The sequence below is a fragment of the Ovis canadensis genome, chromosome 2 (genome assembly GCF_042477335.2).
Source record: "Ovis canadensis isolate MfBH-ARS-UI-01 breed Bighorn chromosome 2, ARS-UI_OviCan_v2, whole genome shotgun sequence".
Lineage (NCBI taxonomy): Eukaryota > Metazoa > Chordata > Mammalia > Artiodactyla > Bovidae > Ovis > Ovis canadensis.
Genome location: NC_091246.1, coordinates 75,149,488 through 75,168,869, shown reverse-complemented (window position 1 = coordinate 75,168,869; position 19,382 = coordinate 75,149,488). Strand labels below are relative to the sequence as shown.

Genomic DNA, 19,382 nt, shown 5'->3' with positions numbered 1-19,382 from the left:
GGCGGAACGATTGCAACTTTTAACCTATACTTCCAAAGCAGCGGTTGATAAATCATCCCGCAGGGTAATTTGCCAACTGCTTAAAAAAAAAAAAAAAGTTTGTCCCCTCTTCTCTAGTGAGAAGGAACCAGACAAAAAACCTCCCAGGCATCGCCCACAACCAAAGCCAGACCGTGCAGACGTGCGTGGTTGCAGCTCAAGGGAAGACTGGCTCCGAGTTCACCCGGAAAGCATCCGAATCGAGCCCTGCTGGTTTCATTGGCTGAGCCCAGAGGAAAACCCCAAGCTCGAGCCGGGAGCCCCAGCCTACCTGGCTCCTTTCTTCACATTCCCAACCCTAGCCACGTGCCATGCCTAGCATTCCACGCGACCCGAACCGACTTATATTTATTAAGCACCCACTGTCTACAACGCATCACGGCAAGAAGCACTGCAGGAAGAAATGGCCCCACACCGGAAAAACCAAAAGGACAGCCACAGGGGCTAAGGACGAACCCAGGAGAGGGGTTAGCTGCCTACGGTGGGGTGGTCTGGAGAGGAGCCTTCACCCTCACGTCGCGGGTCGAGATAGTCCCAGGAAGAAATGGCCCCAAGGGGCGCGCCAGGCCCGGCCTCCCCGGAGTCCGCCGCAGACCGGGCTGGAAGGGGAAAGGTAAGGAGTCGGCATTCCCGAACCACCGCGCGCTCCTCTGCTCCACCGAGCGCGACCCCGACTCCGGTCCCCGGGAGAACGGCGAGCCCGGGGACCGAACCTCCGCGAGGGCCGGAGCGGGCTGTCACTGGCTCCCGCTTCCCAGCCCTGCGACCATGGCCGGCCACTCTCTCGCCAGCGTGACAGCCACGGCGTCCACGGACCGAGCGTCTCCGGCCCGGCGTCTCCGCTCTGCCAGACGCCGGCACCCCCTGCTGCCCCGCGCGGAGCGGGACAGTGCCGGGAAGACCGCCCGGGCCCCTCCCCCCACCGGCCCCATCCCCCGGACTCCGGAAAAGCGGTTACCTGGCGCGCGGGCGGGGGCGAGGACACGACCCCGAGGAGGAAGATGAGAAGGAAAACGGTGGCCTCCGGCCCAGGGAGATTTGGGAAATTTGGAAGACTTGTTCCGCACTGGGTGACAGCTGTTCGCTGCGCACGCGCACCCGGCCCCAGTTGCCCGATCACTCCGCAGCTCCTCACCCTCCCGTCGAGGGCTGGGAGGCAGCGGCGAAGGCGCGCGCACGGGGCCAGCCGGCTCTCCCTGCGCGAGGGCGCGCGCGTCGTCACGTGACCGCTGGGGCCCGGCACTTGGTGGGTCACGTGAACTTCCAAACAGCTTAAAGGTGCCAAGCACCTTCTTGCTTTGGCTTAATCTTTCGCACAGTTCTTAGGCTAGGCTCGCTCGCCGCCGCGCTTCGTGTTTTCTGGAAAGGGATACGTCCTCTTTTGCCCAGAAGGGGAAGATACTTGAGCAGAAGGAAGAGACAGGTGCACAAAACCTTGTCTGGGAGCGCGTACCGGGTTCCCGCAGGGTTGGACCTGATGAAGTCCACGCGCCACACGTCGCCCAGGGCTCCGACGCGGGCCTATGGCGGTCCCCGGCGCGCAGACGTCAGAGTGGCGTTGCCATGGGTGGGGTCTCTCAGTGCCCAGCGGAGCCTGGCTAGGATGTCTCGGCTTGCTGCTGGGCAGCAATGACAGTGTTTTATGGCTGAGACTTCTGAGACTCTAGACCGACATGGGAGGTCCAAGTAGGCTAAACGTGTCTGCCTGCCAACCCCTTAACAAGTAACTCAAGCAAGAAGCTTGTTATTAGCCGAGAGGAGTCAAACTGTCCCGTAATTCAGTCACCTACGCGGAACAAGTCCCACCCGGCGCAGGTGTGCTCTTGAGTTGAAGAGTCCCGAGGTGACCCCAATAGGAATTAGGACTGGCTGCTGCTGCTGCTGCTAAGTCGCTTCAGTCGTGTCCGACCCTGTGCGACCCCATAGACGGCAGGCCACCAGGCTCCCCCGTCCCTGAGGTCACTCAAAAACATGGGATGACAGCAATATGGCCTGAATTGTAACAGGAAGTTCAAGCGCCTCCGGACCCCTCAGAAAGTAGTTAAACTAGCTTGCTACAACTTGTTACTCCTGAGCTGTACCTCTGCCTTACAAAATGTGCGGAAGAACCACACAGACCTTACTTAAAAGCCTTTGCACTACCAAAGACAGATGGCTGAGTACCAGGTGTTTTGCAAAGCTGAACAATTTTTTTTTTAACTTCCTGTAGAGACTCCAGCTGGGTCCCTTGTGGCGTTTCCCCTAACGTCTCCGCTAAGATTGGGCAGAACCTTACACTTCTGAGCACACTTGGGCTGTCTTATATGCTGTGTTTTCTACTGCAATCCACTGATTTTTGCTTCTTAAAATATCTGAACAGGTGCATTTACTGCACCCTGGAAGTTTTTTTCTCACCGGAAGGAGCACTGCAAAGACAGGTGAAATATGGGTGATTAAGTAAAGCTAATGGGATTATTGGGTTACCACGTTTGTTTAGTCATTAAATTAGAAACAAGGTTTAGGCTCCATTACCCACCTAGATACACGTCTGAACTTCCCTAACATGTAAACTCAACTGGGACTTCTCCAACTGTGTATACTATGAGGACCACAACCTTCCTTAAAAGTCAACTGTATATGCTAAAACAATAACAGTCATTTAGGGCTTACTGTGAACTTCATATTTGTTTGAAGAGCTTCACATATATTAACAAAATTAATTTTTATAATCATGCAGTGAGTAGGTATTATCTCCTTGTTACAGATATGAAAACTGAACTGAGAAAAAAAAAAAAAAAGAAAACTGAACTGAGATTAAGAAACAGCTACTAAACACCGGGGTCCTTGGAAGCCATATGCTGCATTGGACTAGGAACCTAGTACACCAAATTAAAAGTCTGAAAACCTGAATTCCAGTCCATTCACAATTTGCAGACAGGTAATATTGCACAAATAACATTTGGTGAACACAGTAAATCAAGACTGCTATTTTTAATCTGAAAAATGAGGGTGACATACCAGCTTTGCTAATTTTGGGAATTTTTGAACATTAAAGAAGGTAATGTACAATGTCAGAACACTTCAAAAGCTGTAAAGCATTGAATCTATTAATATTAAGCGCTTTAGTTTTGGAAATTGAATTCAGCCTACTAGAAAATCAACTGGATTCATGTCACAGAAGACAATGTTGTATCCTTATTATACTGAAATACTTCTATTGTAAATTATAATGAATATTAAAATTTTAGCCATATAGTAGGTTAATTTATTTGGGTGAAATTAAAAATGCCAGTTATAAGATGGGGTTTGTATAATGGATACATAGATTTTCTTTGAAGCTTATGTTATGTAAACTACTGTTCACCTCAGACACTACTAGTAAATTTTTTAAATATGTATAATGCAGCAAATTGATAAATTGATGCACTACTAAATAATATAGTCTAATTTTGAATATATTGAAGTCCATTCGACCTTTGAAAATATAAAGTATTAAATTACTACGCATTAATGTTTCTATTTATCACATACATGTCTGTTACTTATACAGGTACAATACAAACCAACCAATACCAGATGTTTAGATGATTTTTTAAAGTGTTACAGAGAAGATGATAGTGCTGCTGCTGCTGCTAAGTCCCTTCAGTCGTGTCAGACCCTGTGAGACCCCAGAGATGGCAGCCCACCAGGCTCCGCCATCCCTGGGATTCTCCAGGCAAGAACACTGGAGTGGGTTGCCATTTCCTTCTCCAGTGCAGGAAAGTGAAAAGTGAAAGAAGTCGCTCAGTCCTGTCCGACTCTTTGCAACCCCATGGACTGCAGCCTACCAGGCTCCTGAGTACCTAATAAAATTAGAAATCTTGGTAGCTGTTCTCTGTGTCCTGTGTTCTGAAGCTCAGACCAATTTATCTCTTACGAGGATTATTATAGAAGTCTCCTAATGATCTCCCTACTTCCAATGAATTCTCCACCCATCCCCTACCCCTGCAACCCATCTTCTGTACTGCAAGTCAAAATTATCCTCCTAAAATAAAAACTGGATCATGATTCCACCCAACTGAAACACCTCACTAATTTCTCATCACTACCAAAGCTTTGCAGTCTGAGTCGCAATGGCCAAAAAGAATACGGTGACCAAGGATGTGGGGATAGACACTGAAGTGAGTCAAACCTCTGTATAAGCTAAATATGCAATCAGTTCAGATACCATTAGGTCTTAATAAAAGACACCTAAAATTACCACTTAAAATATTTAATTTTCCTTTTAAATATTTGAATAAAATTAAAGTTTGGGGGTGATATGTCATTTTTTCCCCTAGGCCTCCAGTTCTGTGTGTGTTTCATAAGGTGGGGTACTGCGGGAACAAATAAGGAAAACACTGGAACATTTTATGACATCTAATCATAACACAATTAAAAAATTAAATATTTCTTTTTCAAATAAAAATAAAACTACACACCTAAACTGAAGCTGCAAACTCAATATATATAGTTGTCAGTTTCAATCAATCCTTTTTATTATGTATTATTGTTATTATTGCTGTGTGTACTGTTTTATGTTATTTGTACAGGCTTTGGATAATGATACAGCTATGAATAGGACAGAAGTGACCTTCCTCTCATGGAACACACAATAAAGCCAGTGAGATACCAACATGCATCTACAAAAATGGCTAAAAATAAAAACTGACAAACACTGGAGACAGTGTGGGGGAACAGAAACACCAGTAGAAATACACATACATATTGGCTTCTCTGGTGGCTCAGAGGGTAAAGCGTCTGCCTGTAATGCGGGAGACCTGGGTTTGATCCCTGGGTTGGGAAGATCCCCTGGAGAAAGAAATGGCAACCCACTCCAGTATTCTTGCCTGGAAAATCCCATGGACAGAGGAGCCCGGTAGGCTACAGTCCGTGGGGTCACAAAGAACAAGACATGAATGAGCGACTTCACTTTCACTTTCATGCATCAGACACATACACAGAAAGTTTTATAGCATTACCCGTGAGGCTCAAGCAGGGACCCAAAAATCTATTGGCAGTTAAGTAGAGATATAAATGTCAGTACAGTTCTACAATGGAAAACTATACAGCAATGAAAATAAATGAATTATTGCTACCTATAATAGACTGGCTAGATCTCACAAATAAAATTGTAAGTGAAAGAAGCCAGACCCAAAAGAATACATGCTGTGTTATTCCAGCATGTATTCTACTTTTAAGCATCCATCTAGTTTTAAATGTGTTTATATAACATTTAAAAGTAGATAAAACTATTCTATGGTGTTAGAAGTTAAAATAAGGGTTACCTTTGAGAAGAAAGGGGTGGAACAATTGAGGAGGGGAAGGAACCTCTGGGGTGCTGCTTATGTTCTGTTTTTTAACCTGGATGATAATAATTGTATCATTCATCAACCTGTACACTTATGGTTTGTTTTATGCATTTTATATGTGACATTTAAAGTAAATATTTTCAAATATTTAGTATGTTAATTTTTATATATTTTTTTAATTTTTGTGTATTTATTATAGCAATTTTCTTACTCATTTTCACAAATGGACTTCCCAGGTTGATTTAACTTGCTAAACAAAGGGTAAAACTTCTGAACCTTCCCCTTCCTATTGAATGAAATTTTTTGTTGATTAGAAAGAGGAAAACGTGAAGGGAAAAACAAATGAAAAGGAGACTGAGCTACTTTTTCCTTTGGTCCAATTGACCCTTAAGAATCTCTGTAACTGAAGGAGTTTTCTCTCTTTTTTTGTTTCCTTTACTTGGGTAGTTTTATCAAGGTTGTCAGTAACTCACTATGAAATGTAATACTCCATTACAATAATTATGTTAGTTTAATTTTTTAAGTTTTCTCAACCATATTATATCTCAGCCCTATATATACTGATATTTCAAACCCTTTTTAGTTGCAGGCAAACAATATGCAGGCATACCTTGGAGAAAATGTGGGGACTGTTCCAGAGCCTGCAATAAAGTGAGTCAAATGAATTTTTTGGTTTCCTAGTGTATATAAAAGTTATGTTTACACTATACTGTAGTCTATTAAATGTGCAATGTCATTATGTCTTTAAAATGTACAGACTTTAATTTTAAAATACTTTATTGCTAAAAAATGGTACCCATCATCTGAGCCTTTAGTAAGTTGTAAAATTTTTACTGGTAGAAGGTCTTGCCTCAATGTTGATGTCTGCTGACCGATCAGAGTGGTGAGTGCTGAAGGTTGGGGTGGCTGTGGTGTTTCCTTTAAATAAGACAACAATAAACTTTGCCAGATCAAATGATTCTTCCTTTCACAAATAATTTCTCTGTAGCATGCAAGCCTCTTTGATAGCATTTTACCCGCAGTAGAACTTCTTTCAAAATTAGAGTCAATCCTCACAAATGCTTTACCAACTAAGTTTATGTACTAATATAAATCCTTTGTTGTCATTTTAACAATCTTCACAGCACCTTTCTCCAGAGTAGATTCCATCTCAACAACCCACTTTTTTGTCCATCTGTAAGAAGTGACTCCTTATCCACTCAAGTTTCATCATGAGGTTACAGCAATTCACCCACATCTTCAGGCTCCACTTCTAATTCTAGTTCCTTTACTATTTCCCTACACCTGCAGTTCCTTCTTCCACTGAAGTCTTGAACCTCTCAGAGGCATCCATGAGGAGTGGAATAAAATTCTTCCAAATTCCCTTAATGTTGATAGTTTGACCTCTTTGCATGAATCTCAAATGTTCTTGATGGCATCTAGAATGCTTGAACTTTTCCAGAAGGTTTTCAATGGACTTTGTCCAGATCCATCGTAGGATAACTATTACCACAATAGCTTATGAAATATATTTCTTAAATAATAAGACTTGAAAGTCTTATGACTCCAAAATGACTCTTTCATCCATGGGCTACAGGACAGATGTCATGTCAGCAGGCATGAAAACAACACTAATCTTGTTGTACACCTGGATCAGAGCTCTTGGGTGCTCAGGTACATTGTCCATGAGCAACAATATTTTGAAAGTAATCTGTTTTCTGAGCAGTAGATCTCCACAGTGGGCTTAAAACATTTAGTCAACCATCTTGTAAACAGATAGGCTGCCAACCAGGCTTTCTTTTCCATTTATACAGCACAGGCAGAGTAGATTTTGCATTATTCTTAGGGGCCCTAGGATTTTCTACATGGAAGCCTGGTGTGCTGAGATTCATGGGGTGGCAGCGTCGAACCCAACTGAGCGACTGAACTGAACTGAACTGAACTGAGCATTGGCTTTAACTTTAAGTTACCAGACACATTAGCTCCTACTAAGGGAGTCATTCTCTCCTTTGAAGCTTTGAAGCCAGCCATTGACTTCTGCTTATTGGCTATAAAAGTCTAGATGGTATTTTCCATTGTAAGGCTGTTTCATCTACCTTGAAAATTTGTTGTTTAGTGTAACCACCTTCATCTTAGCTAGATCTGGGTAACTTGCTGCAGCTTCTACATCAGCACTTACTGCTTCACTTTGTACTTTTATGAGATGACTTCTTTCCTTAAACCTCATGAATCAACCTCTGCTAGTTTCAAATTTTTCTGCTATAACTTTCTCACCTCTCTCAGCTTTCATAGAATTGAAGAGAGTTGGGGCCTTGCTCTGGATTAGGTTCTGGTTTAATGGAATATTGTGGCTGGCTGGTTTGATCTTCCTTCTAGACCACTCAAACTTTCTCCATATCAGCGAAAAGGCTGCTTCACTTTATCATGTGCATGTTCACTAGCATAGCACTTTTAATTTCCTTCAAGAACTTTTTCTTCGCATTCACAACTTGGCTAACTACTTTGCTTGAGAGTCCTACCTTTTGGCCTGTCTTGGCTTTTGACATGCCTTCCTCATTGAGCTTAGTCTTTTCTAATTTTTTATTTAAAGAGACACAGTTATTCCTTTCACTTGAATACTTAAAGGCCACTGTAGGGTTATTAATTGGTCTAATTTGAACAGTGTTTTGTCTCAGGAAGTAGGGAGGCCCAAGGAGAGGAAGAGAACAGGGAGGACAGTGAAGTAGTCAGAACACACACATTTATCAACTGTTTGCCATCCTGTATGGGGATGTGGTTTGTGGTACCCCCAAACAATTATAACAGTAACATCAAAGATCACTTATCACAGATCATCATAACAAATACAAAAATAAAAAAATTCAAAATATTGTGAGAATCACCAACATGCAACACAGAGATACAACGGGAGCAAATTTTATTGGAAAAATGGTACCCATAGACTTGTTCAATGCAGTTTCCACAAACCTTCAATTTGTAAAAACTGCATTATCTACAAAGCACAATAGAACAAGGTATGTGTTTTTAATTGTTTTTAAATACAAAGGGGGATGATTTAAAAATAAAAAAATTTAAAAAATTGTTTCTCCTAAGTTTGTTGACATCACTTCTGGTTAATAAGGAAAACAGCAGGTCCATTTCTGATAGCATATGACAATACCATGTGCATGTCAATCAACTGCTTTGTGTATAAGCCAGAGGATTAATGGAAGAAGGTGTATTGCTTTACATTGTAAACCCCAGCAAAAATTATGTGGAGTAATAAGTCTATCTTATATCTAGCCATTAAATACTATATAATTTCCAATGTATTAGAGTGCATCTGATTTATTAAATCAATCCATGGAGAAGAACTATTAATTCACTCATTCAAGCTTTATTGAAATATCCTAGGAAATGGCACTCTGGTATGAATTATACAAACAAAATGTCCTATTTGATGGAGAAATTATCCCTGACAAAATCAGAAACAAATTCTGCTCTTTTAAAAATACATGTACATATTTGATCTAAGTGTCATCATAAGTTAATACTTAACTTTCCACCAAAAAAAAAATGCTTGGGGATCTTCAGCAAGTTAATTTTAATTGAAAGACTTTTGTTTATATATATTTTTAAGTGCTCACTCCCACTGTGGAAAACTGGCATTGCCTGCTAAAGTTGAACATATGCATACCCTGTGACCCAGCAATTTCTCCTCCCCTAAGTCTGCATCTATATATAGATCAAAATACATGTTAAGAGGAGCATTATTTGTAATTAGCAAAATCATATTACTAAAGATAAAAGGTAAAGGTCAGGATTTATAGGTTTAATAACCATAGAACAAGCTATATATTTCATGTAGAGGCCAGGTAAGACACTTCTAGGCCTCAGGTGGAGCCAGAAATAAAAGGTGGAAGAAAAGTTTTGGCCCATAAAGTCCCTGTGGTGGGAAAATGTGGTCAAAACCGACCAGGAAAAGACAAAAGTTCTGCTAGTAGTAAGCTTGTGATGGGTGAACCTGAGAAGGGTTAAGATTTGTACCAGAGTCAACAAAGACATCACTGTAGTAAAAGGGGAGGAATTTAGGGGGATATTAACTGACACCATATCAGGGTCCCAGTCTAAGTACACTTCTTCCATAATGATCATAAAGTACTTGTAATTTCACAGGATATCCTGAATCACTAAGGAGTACTGTATTCCTCCACCCTCAGGCATAAACTTAAAAGATGCTTTCATTGAGAGAGACATCAGATATGCTACTGCTACTTTTATAGTCTCTGATTATAATAGAAATTAAAGGGCTCTGCATCTTAGAAATGAAATGTGTGTATTAATTTGGAAGAGACCACAAAATGTTGCTTTAACAATCCCTGGTTTTCACAGCATTGTTGCTGTTCACTAAGTCGTGTCCAACTCTTTGCCACTTTGTGGGCTGCAGCACGCCAGGCTTCTCTGTCCTCCACTATCTCCCAGAGCTTGCTCAAACTCATGTTGATTGAGTTGGTGATGCTAACCGTCTCAACCTCAAGCCCCTTTCTCCTTTTGCCTTCCATCTTTCCCAGCACCACGCCTTCCGTCTTTCCTAATCTGTCAGCTCTTCACATCAGGTGGCCAAAGTGTTGGATATTCAGCTTCAGCATCAGTTCTTCCAATGAATATTCAGGGTTGATTTCCTTTAGGATTGACTGGTTTGATCTCCTTGAAACCTAAGGAACTCTCAAGAGTCTTCTCCAGCCCCATAATTCAGAAGAATCAATTCTTCAGTGCTCAACCTTCTTTATGCTCCAACTCTCACATATGTACATGACTACTGGAAAAACCATAGCTTTGACTATGTGGACCTTCATTGGCAAAGTGATGTCTCTGCTTTTCAATATGTTGTCTAGGTTTGTTTTAACTTTTCTTCAGGAGCAAGCATCTTTTAATTTCATGACTGCAGTCACTGTCCACAGTGATTCTGGAGCCCAAGAAAATAAAATCTGTCACTGCTTCCACCTTTTCCCCTTCTATTTGCCATGAAGTGACAGGACTGGATGCCATGATCTTAGCTTTTTGAATGCTGAGTTTCAAGCCAGCTTTTTCACTCTCCTCTTTCACCCTTATAAAGAGGCTCTATAGTTCCTCTTCACTTTCTGCCATTAGAGCAGTATTGTCTGCATATCTGAGGTTGTTGATATTTTTCCTGGCAATCTTGATTCCAGCTTGTGATCTGGCATTTCGTATGATGAACCCTGCATAGACGTTAAATAAGTAGGGTGACAATATACAGCCTTGTCATACTCCTTTCCCAGTTTGGAACCAGTCAGTTGTTCCACCTCTGGTTCTAATTGTTGCTTCTTGACCTGCATACAGGTTTCTCAGGAGATAGGTAAGGTTGTCTAGTACTCCCATCTCTGTAAGAATTTTCCACAGTTTGCTGTGAACCACATAATCAAAGGCTTTCACATAGTCAATGAAGCAGAAATAGATGTTTTTCTAGAGAAATACATATTAGCCATTTGATCTCCAGTTCTTCTGCCTTTTCTAAATTCACCTGGTACATCTGGAAGTTCTCAGTTCACATACTGCTGAAGCTGAGCTTAAAGGTTTTTGAGCATAACCTAGAGAGGATGTGAAAGGAGCACAACTGTACAGTAGTTTGGACATTCTTTGTCATTGCTTTTCTTGGTGATTGAAATGAAAACTGACTTTTCCAGTCCTGTGACCACTGATGAGTTTTCTAAATCTGCACGTATTGAATGCAGCACTTTAAGAGCATCATCCTTCAGGATTTTAAATACCTCAGCTGGAATTCTATCACTTCTACTAGCATTACCAGTCTTTTAAAAACTCATTCCTCTATTAAGTTCTCTCTCAGAAAGGTGGTTTGCTTCATCTCTCCAGCAATAGCGCTTTCAGTATCACAAAGATAAAAAAGTCCTAGGCTTTTTTTCTGCAGAAGAAAATTCTGCCTTATAAGGGATTTTCATATTCTATAGTTTCCCTCTATTTTATCAAATTCACTGAACTTAAAATATTAAATTTTAATATTTCTGCTCCTCTGAACCTGACTGCTCCTAATCTTTCTTTTATGTTCAAATATTTCCAGCAAGAAATTCTGTCTGATCAATGAGTTCAGTTTTTGGCTTGAAGCTTTATATTTCCTAGGGACTTTGCACAGTCTACAGTGATCAAGTATCCTGTTCACCTTCCTTAAGTGCTCTTCCAATCATGCATAACTGATGTCTCATAACTCAGATAAAGTTGTAAATGGTTTCTCTTCTTAAACTAATGTTAAAATAGCTTGGGTCCCGGCAGGGTCAGCCAACAGGGAAAGACCGTGTGTCTGTGCTGGAAAAAGAGGAAAATCTCCCTAGAGGTCTTGAAACCCCCAGGGAGTGGAGGCCCCAGCTGTGGAGCCCTGCAGTATATGTGTGGTAACACCATGTCTGTGCCCCTGCTCACCAACGCTGCCACTGTGTCTGGAGCTGAGCAGGAAACAGCTGCGGTTATTTTTTCACATGGACTTGGAGACACGGCACAGCTGGGCTGATGCCCTCTCCACCATCCAGCTCCCTCACCTCAAGTACATCTGCCCCCATGCACTCCTGGTTTGACCTGATGGGGCTGAATCCAGACACGCCAGAGGATGAGGCTGGCATCAAGAAAGCAGGAGAGAACATCAAGGCCTTGATTGAGCATGAGATGAAGAATGGGATCCCTGCCAATCGGATCCTCCTGGGCTTTTCACAGGGTGGAGCTTCATCCCTCTACACAGCCCTCACCTGCCCACACCCTCTGGCTGGCATTGTGGCATTGAGCTGTTGGCTACCTGTGTATCGGGCCTTCCCCCAGGCAGCCAATGGTAGTGCCAAGGACCTGACCATCCTTCAGTGCCAAGGGGAGCTGGACCCCATGGTTCCTGTACGGCTTGGGGCCCTGACAGCCGAGAAGCTCTGGTCCATTGTCACACCTGCCAGGGTCCGGTTCAAGACATACCCAGGTGTCATGCATAGCCCCTGTCCTCAGGAGATGGCAGCTGTGAAGGAGTTTCTCGAGAAGCTGCTGCCTCCTGTCTAACCAGAGTTGCTATCCCCCAGCACAGTCCCCCTGCTAACGGGTGACTCAGCATGCATGGCACCATCTTGGATCTGAGCCAGTTGAGCCCCTTTCTCACCCTTCTGGACCCATCCTCTTCCCACAGGTCTCTGGGGCAGACAAGTCAAAGCCTGGCTAGGCCCTCCTTCCTGGTTTCCGCCCCCTGGCTGTCTGCCGCAGGGGGTGGGCTGCTTTCTTATCCCATTTCCCTGGAGGTGGGGCCCTCCCCACGGCAGCAGTATTGGAGGGGCTATAGGCAGCAGGAGAAAGGGGCCCAGCCGCTGACCCACTCACTCAGGACCTCACTCAGTAGCACCGCTTTGGGCCCTCTTTGGTGACCTCAGGGTTTGGCCCATGGGGCCCTCCCAGGCCCCACCTCCTACCCACTGCAACTGATTCTGCCCAGATAATCATGTCTCCTGCCTCCTCTCCAGCTGCTTCTCAATCATGAGTGTGTCCATGGCCCGACCTCTGGCTGCTGTGGGCTCCCTGCCCCTGCGCAGGAGTGTGGGTGAGGGGGACGAGTCTTTCTCGAGGAAGCCTCACCTCAGCTGTTCTGATGTGGGGGCTGGGCCCTGCCTCACCATTACCCTCCGCTCCCGAAGGCCTGGAGCGTGCAGGGCTGGACTGAGGCTCAAGGTCTCCCCCAGCTGCTTCACCCCACATTGTCCCCACTCTAGATCTGGTGGAGCTGGGGAGGAGTCTTCTGTCTCCATATAGTTTTTGGGTGTTTTTCTTGTTGTGTCCTGGATTCCAACAAAATTAAAGAAATTGCTTCAACTCTCAAAAAAAGAGGCTTGGATCTTTGTCATATTCATTCTCTGTTACGATAAGCTGTAAAATATGACCACAGATTTCTCCCATGCATCTATGCAATGACTGCTCTTCCTTCCATCAAGAGGTTATCTATTTCCCCACTCTTTGCATCTGGACCCTTATTGTGACTTGATTTAATCTGCAGAATGTGGCAAAAATGATGTTCTGTGACTTCCAAAACCAGATCTTAAGAGACAATGCAGCTTCTGCTTTCACCTTATTATGCTGCTACCCTGAGACCATCAAAAAAAGAAGCCAGTCTAACCTTTTAGAGAATAATGGTCACAAGGGAAAGAAACTAAGTTCCCAGTGGACACCACCAAATGTCAGACACGTGAATGAAGCTACCTTGATCTTCCAGCCCTATTATCTTTCAGTTCAACCATCTTTCAGCTGAATGTTTCTGTACCAATTAACTCAGGTAAAACCAGCAGATAAACTGTCAACCCATCCAGAGTATCATTTAAAAATAATATTAAATCATTGCTGCTTTAAGCTACTAACTTTTGGAGTTATTTATTATGCCACAATAGATAATTGATAGTATATATTTTTTCTTTCAATCTCTCACCTTGGTGATCCTCTGCCCCTCCATTACTTAATTCAGAAAATACAAATTATTTTTTTTTTGGCTTCAGTTTCAGAACTGATAGGCACATAATTGATATGTGCAAAACAATTATTCAAAACTTTAGCATCGTCACTTTTATGATTAAGAGATCCTTTCCTCTCTTTTGGAGACCTCTGATGTACTTTCAGTTTTTCCTGCTTTGCTCATTTCAACTTATTCTTCCTGTCACATGACAGAATACACTTAACTTTCTCTTTAAGTAGTTTTCCTTCATTAAGAGATATCTTATCTCTTCTAAAAGTAGCTTGTCCTTAGTCATATCTGACTCTGTCACTCCAGGAACTGTAGCCAAACCAGGCTCCTCTGTCCATGGGATTCCCCAGGCAAGAAAACTGGCGTGGGTTGCCGTTTCCTTCTTCAGGAGATTTTCCCAACCCAGGCATCAAACCCACATCTCCTGTGTCTCTTGCATTGCAGGCAGATTCTTTACTGCTGAGGCACCAAGGAAGTTCTCCTCTAAAAGGCATACTAAATTCTTCCTCGGCATTTTTCTATAAATTTAAAACTTTTGTACAGATTTCTTTATATTTTTGTCTTAGTTTACACCATAACAAGCATACTGTTCACTGGATTTAGATTACTTGCTAAATGTTTCCTGATTTTATCTAGCCCCTTCATTCCTATTTTGTTGGCTGTCCTCTTCAAGTGAGTCCTTAGCTTGTGAGACTATTGATGTTCCAGTATCTTTTCAGAAGCTTCTGGTTTTTTTCCTTTCAAATAAGTGTATCCTTCTCAGCAACTCATGTTTAGTTACTTGGTATATTCTGTTCCTTTTTGTAAATAGCACAGCATCCCAGGACATCCCCTGTAAATTCTTCAGGTCATTGTCTAGTTTACTATAGCAGCACAGGTCCTGGTCTAGGTTCCCTAGGGTGCCTGTCTAAATCCTTCCAGAAAATGAAGTCCCTATTTCTAAGCTGTGATTTTTTTTGGAGCAGTGGTTCTCAAAGTTTGTTCCAGGAATTGGCAAGGTTAAAATTGTTTTCATTATAATACAGAAATTTAATTGGCCTTTTCTGCTGTCATTCACAATGGAGTTTTCTGAGGCTACAAGTAGGAGTGATTTCATCACTGCTCTGAAGGCTAATGGAAAGGCAACTATATTATTGTATTTCAATATTTTTGTTTTAAAACCTGATGTAAAAGCAATAAATGTCAGTGGGTAGACCCACAAAGACAATTTTCAAGAGTATTAAGGTGGTCATAGGACCAAAACATTTAAGAACAGTATGAAAGAACATACCGTTAAGAAAGGCTGAATTTTCCTTAACTGTCAGTTCTTGGGATGCTCCTTTGACAAGTCCCTCCTGTGACTCCCTTTCCTTCCTTAGGGCATTTGATCCAGCAGAAGGGTCCCAAACTGCTGCTGCAACTGCTCCCAAACATTAACGTACAGAGGAAAATTCTACCTGAACCCGCAATATTTCTACTGTTATACTGGCATAGGCCTATTTATCAATGGCTTATGAGCTAATTCTTGTTAAAGAAACACCACAGTTACAGAAGAGACTAACATTAGTTTACTTCCATTTTCCCACACCCCTTTTCATATTTGCCATATCTTTTGCCAAAGATTCTCCACTCACCTGTTGCTTGGCAGACCTTAAACTCCCACTACTTTTTAAGGAGGTCACGTGTGAGCTAGATTCTGGGTTCTTCCAGGCTTGGAAATAAGTTCTTCCAAAGACTGTCCATAATGAGACTGCAGAAGTCAGCCTACCTCCTCACCCTGCCCCACTCTACCCCTCCTCTTAGAGGTGACATTATTTTTTTTTTACATGATCAAACTTGGAAAGGATTTCACATCACTGAGTCTTTTAGCTACTAGTTCCACTCCCACAATTTAAAAAAAAAAAAAAAAGATTAGCTGCAGATTCTATATAGAAGGCAGAAAAAATTTTCCCTTGTTCTAACTTCCTGTAATTTAACAATAGCAAACAAAAGAACAAAATAAAATAACCATGAGACTAAAGGTGCAAACTGTGTGTAATCCTTGTAGTTCAGTAACTCAGTAAATGGATGTCCATTGAGTGCCTACTTCATACCCTGAAATGTCAGAGATGCTGGTAATAGTTGTGTACAAGGTAGGTATGGCTTTGCCTACATAAAGTGCCTCAGTGATGCCTCTGAGAAGGCCAGAGTCCCCACCGATGATGAAAACCATTTCTATTGACCTAATTTCATTAGCTGTACTTAAGAGGATTAATTATCTAGCAGCTGTACTGTTTAGTCTTCTTGATCCTTTATTTTCATATTAGGAAATCTTTTGTCAGCACCATGTTTTCCACAAGAATATATTTTCATGAAATCTATATCTAACGTTTGATGCTATTTCAGCTTTGTTTTCCTTTTTTTATACCTAGACTTTGCATAAACTATTGGAGAACATCACACAGGCTCAAACTGAGGGACATTCTATAAAATCAAATTGGGTTAATTGCCTCCTAAAGCAACAAAGGCAAAATACTTCATAGGATTTAATTCAGTCTCATAATATTATATTCCCAATGCCTAGGATACAATTTAAATTACGTCACAAATGGTGACATGAAAATCCCAGTTTACATGGGAATGAACAGATGTCAAAACAGAGATCACACAGATGTTGAAATTGTCTGATAAAAAATCTAAAGCGGCTGTTAATGAAAAGCTCCAAGTAAAGGCAAATACTCTGAAATGACTGGAAAGATAGAAACTTAGCACAGAAATAGAAAATATAAAGAAAACCCCAAGAGAAGTTTTAGGGTGGGGAAATTAGGAAGACGGTGAGGCAGTCGGTAAGATGTTGGTCAAAGGGCATAAATGGGCATAAAAGGGCATAAATGGATAAATTCTGGGAACTGAATACACAGCATTGTGACTATAGTTAACAATACTGTATTACACATTTGAAAGTTTCTAAGAACTAGATCTTAGGTGTTCTCCCAGAAAAAAGAAGTGAATATCATGTGGCATTAAGGAGGTATTAGCTAATGCTACAGTGGTAATCATATTGCAATATTTAAGTGTATCAAATCTACACCTTAAACTACTACAATGTTATGTGTCAATTTTAGCTCTATGAAAAAAAAAAAAGAAAGAAAGAAAGAAAAAAGTGAAGAGGACACTTTTAGATGCTCTTTTTATCAGGTTCTCTTGGGGAGCAGTTATTTCCCAGAGAGCAACAGTCCAAACATTCAAACAAAAAGAACTGAACTGAAAAAAAAGGAATACAAAAAATAAAATTTAAAAAAAAGAAACAAAAAAGAATTATATCAAAAGCATGAAGCTAAAGGCTTCTGAGAATGTATAATGAAATCTGAAGTAAAAGTGAAACATTTTCCCCTAAAGTTTAAATTGCCCTTATGGGATGCATATATTTAAACATCTTAGAAGGGAGATTTAAACTTTGAGAAGAAACATATCCCAGTAGGCATCTCAAAAAAACTGAAATTTTAAATAACTAAAGGGAACCTGAGATAGATTATTTACTACATTTGATGTTTTGTTTAAGTACATGTGTATAACTTCATAGCTAAAACCAGCTGTGACTGGCAAACAACTGCCCATCAGCCCAGCTGGGGAGTGAAGATGACTGTAAAATCTAGGGAAAAAGAATAATTAGCATTTCCAACCCAGTTACTAATGTAAAAGAAAAAAATGCTAGAAGATAGTATCGTTCTTTAAATAAATTAGGCAAAAGTGTTTTTTTTTAAATTTAGAACTGAAAATATAACAACACAAAAAAATACCTTACAGAAGAATGTAACAGAAAAGTCATGAACTTGAGGGCAGATCGATAGATACAATCTAAGTTGAACAACAGAGGAAAAAAAAGATTCTCCCCCTGCCAAAAATGAACAGAACCTCATGCATCTGTGGACAATACATAAGGGCTAACATTCACATCACTGGAGTTTCAGAAAGAGAGGAAAGAGTACATTATTGTATGTGTGCACACACACACACACACACATACAAACACACATATATTTGAAAAATGGCTAAAAATTTACCAAATTTGGCAAAAACAATAAGCTACAGATTTAAGAAGGTCAGCAAACATGAAATAGAAACACAAATGAACTTGAATCAAAATACATTACAATCAAATTGCTGAAAGTAAAAAGCAAAAGTAAAAGACAAACATAATCTTGGAAACAGCCAGAGAATAACAATGCATTTGAATAACAGATTTAAATGACTGTGGAGGCAGAAGGAAGGATAACATTTTAAAGTACCAAATAAAAAGAGATGTCAACTCAGAATTTCAAAATTCTATATCCAGTAAAAAAAAATCGTTCAGAAATGGAGATGAAATAAAAACATGCTCAGATAAAAGGAAACTTAGAGAATTTTTTTGCAAAAAAAAAAAAAAAAATCTGCTCTAAAAAATTGCTAAAGAACATTCAGATGTGAGGGAAGTAATATCAGATGGATATAAACAACATAATTCTAAATAAGTCATAGGTCAAAAAGGAAATCCCAAATTAGCAAAGATTTTAATTTGAATGAAAATGAAATCTGAATAAAACTGGGAAGGAAACACTTTAAACTGAATGAAAATCTAAATATATTACAAAATTGATGAAATTCAGCTACAGTAATGTTTAGGGGGAATTTTATAGCATTAAATACCTATATTAGAAAAGAAGAAAGCTTACATACCAACAATCTAAGACTCAAGAAACTTAAAGGAACAAGAAAAAGAACAAAATAAAGCCAAAACAATCAGAAGAAATAATAACAGCAGAGATAAAATTGAAAACAGAGCAAAACAGAAAATTAATGAAACTAAAAGGTGGTAGGTCTTTGAAAAGATTAAAAAAAAAAACACTAATAAATCTCTAGCAAGATTGAAAAGAAAAAGAAAGAATTCCCTGTCATTCCAGGGGTTACAACTCTGAGCTTCCACTGAAGGGGCCCTGGCTTTCATCCTTGGTCAGTGAACTAAGATCCCTCATATGGCACAGCTCGGCCAATAAAAAGAGAGAGAAGACATATCAATTACCAATATCAGAAATGAAAGAGGGGATTAATACTACATAGTGTATTAATACCACCATAGATGCTGGTACATGATTTCCAGCATCTCTCAAAGTATAAAAGGCAGAATGGAGATGAAAGAGCGTGAGCTTTGGAGCTGACAGACATGGGTACAAATCTGGGTGCCTTTACTAACGACTTGTGATAGAAAGTCAATTCCTTCATCTTTCATATACAAAATGAGACTGGTAAATGTTGTTGTTTTAGTCACTAAGTCGTGACCAACTCTTTGCGACCCTATGGACTATAGCCTGCCAGGCTCCTCTGTCCTTGAGTTTTCTAGGCAAGAATACTACAGTGGGTTGCCATTTCCTTCTCTTCCCCACCCAGGATCAAACCAGTGTCTCCTGTATGAGTTCTTTACCACCGAGCCACCTGGGAAGCCTGTAATATTTTAACTCAAAGAGCAAAAGATAAGATTTAAATGAGATTAAAGTAGGTTCCATAGCTCAGTCAGTAAAGAATCTGCCTGCAATGCAGGAGACCCAAGTTTGATTCCTGGGAAGATCCCCTGGAGA

The 19,382-nt window shown here is 40.9% G+C and overlaps 1 protein-coding gene, 1 long non-coding RNA gene and 1 pseudogene across 3 annotated transcripts in view; 2 read left to right on the top strand and 1 right to left on the bottom strand.

Moving 5' to 3' along the window:
- The window catches only part of KDM4C (lysine demethylase 4C), a 404,611-nt gene extending 403,068 nt beyond the window's left edge, over positions 1 to 1,543 (bottom strand). Inside the window, exons 1-2 of one of the 2 annotated variants that reach the window (XM_069574115.1) lie at positions 998 to 1,162; positions 496 to 638 (exon numbers count right to left, since the gene is read on the bottom strand). The gene's annotated coding sequence lies outside the window, so the exon portion shown is untranslated. Of the gene's footprint in view, positions 1 to 495; positions 639 to 997 lie in introns of both variants that reach the window. The other variant, XM_069574114.1, reaches the window with a different exon arrangement.
- A 720-nt stretch (positions 1,544 to 2,263) lies between these two features.
- LOC138432658 (uncharacterized) lies at positions 2,264 to 15,700 on the top strand. The gene is made up of 4 exons (XR_011253935.1): positions 2,264 to 2,456; positions 2,783 to 2,956; positions 5,932 to 5,999; positions 15,171 to 15,700. It is a non-coding gene; the product is annotated as an uncharacterized lncRNA (long non-coding RNA).
- On the top strand, positions 11,623 to 12,454 carry LOC138432657 (acyl-protein thioesterase 2 pseudogene; annotated as a pseudogene).
- Positions 15,701 to 19,382: the final 3,682 nt, after the last annotated feature.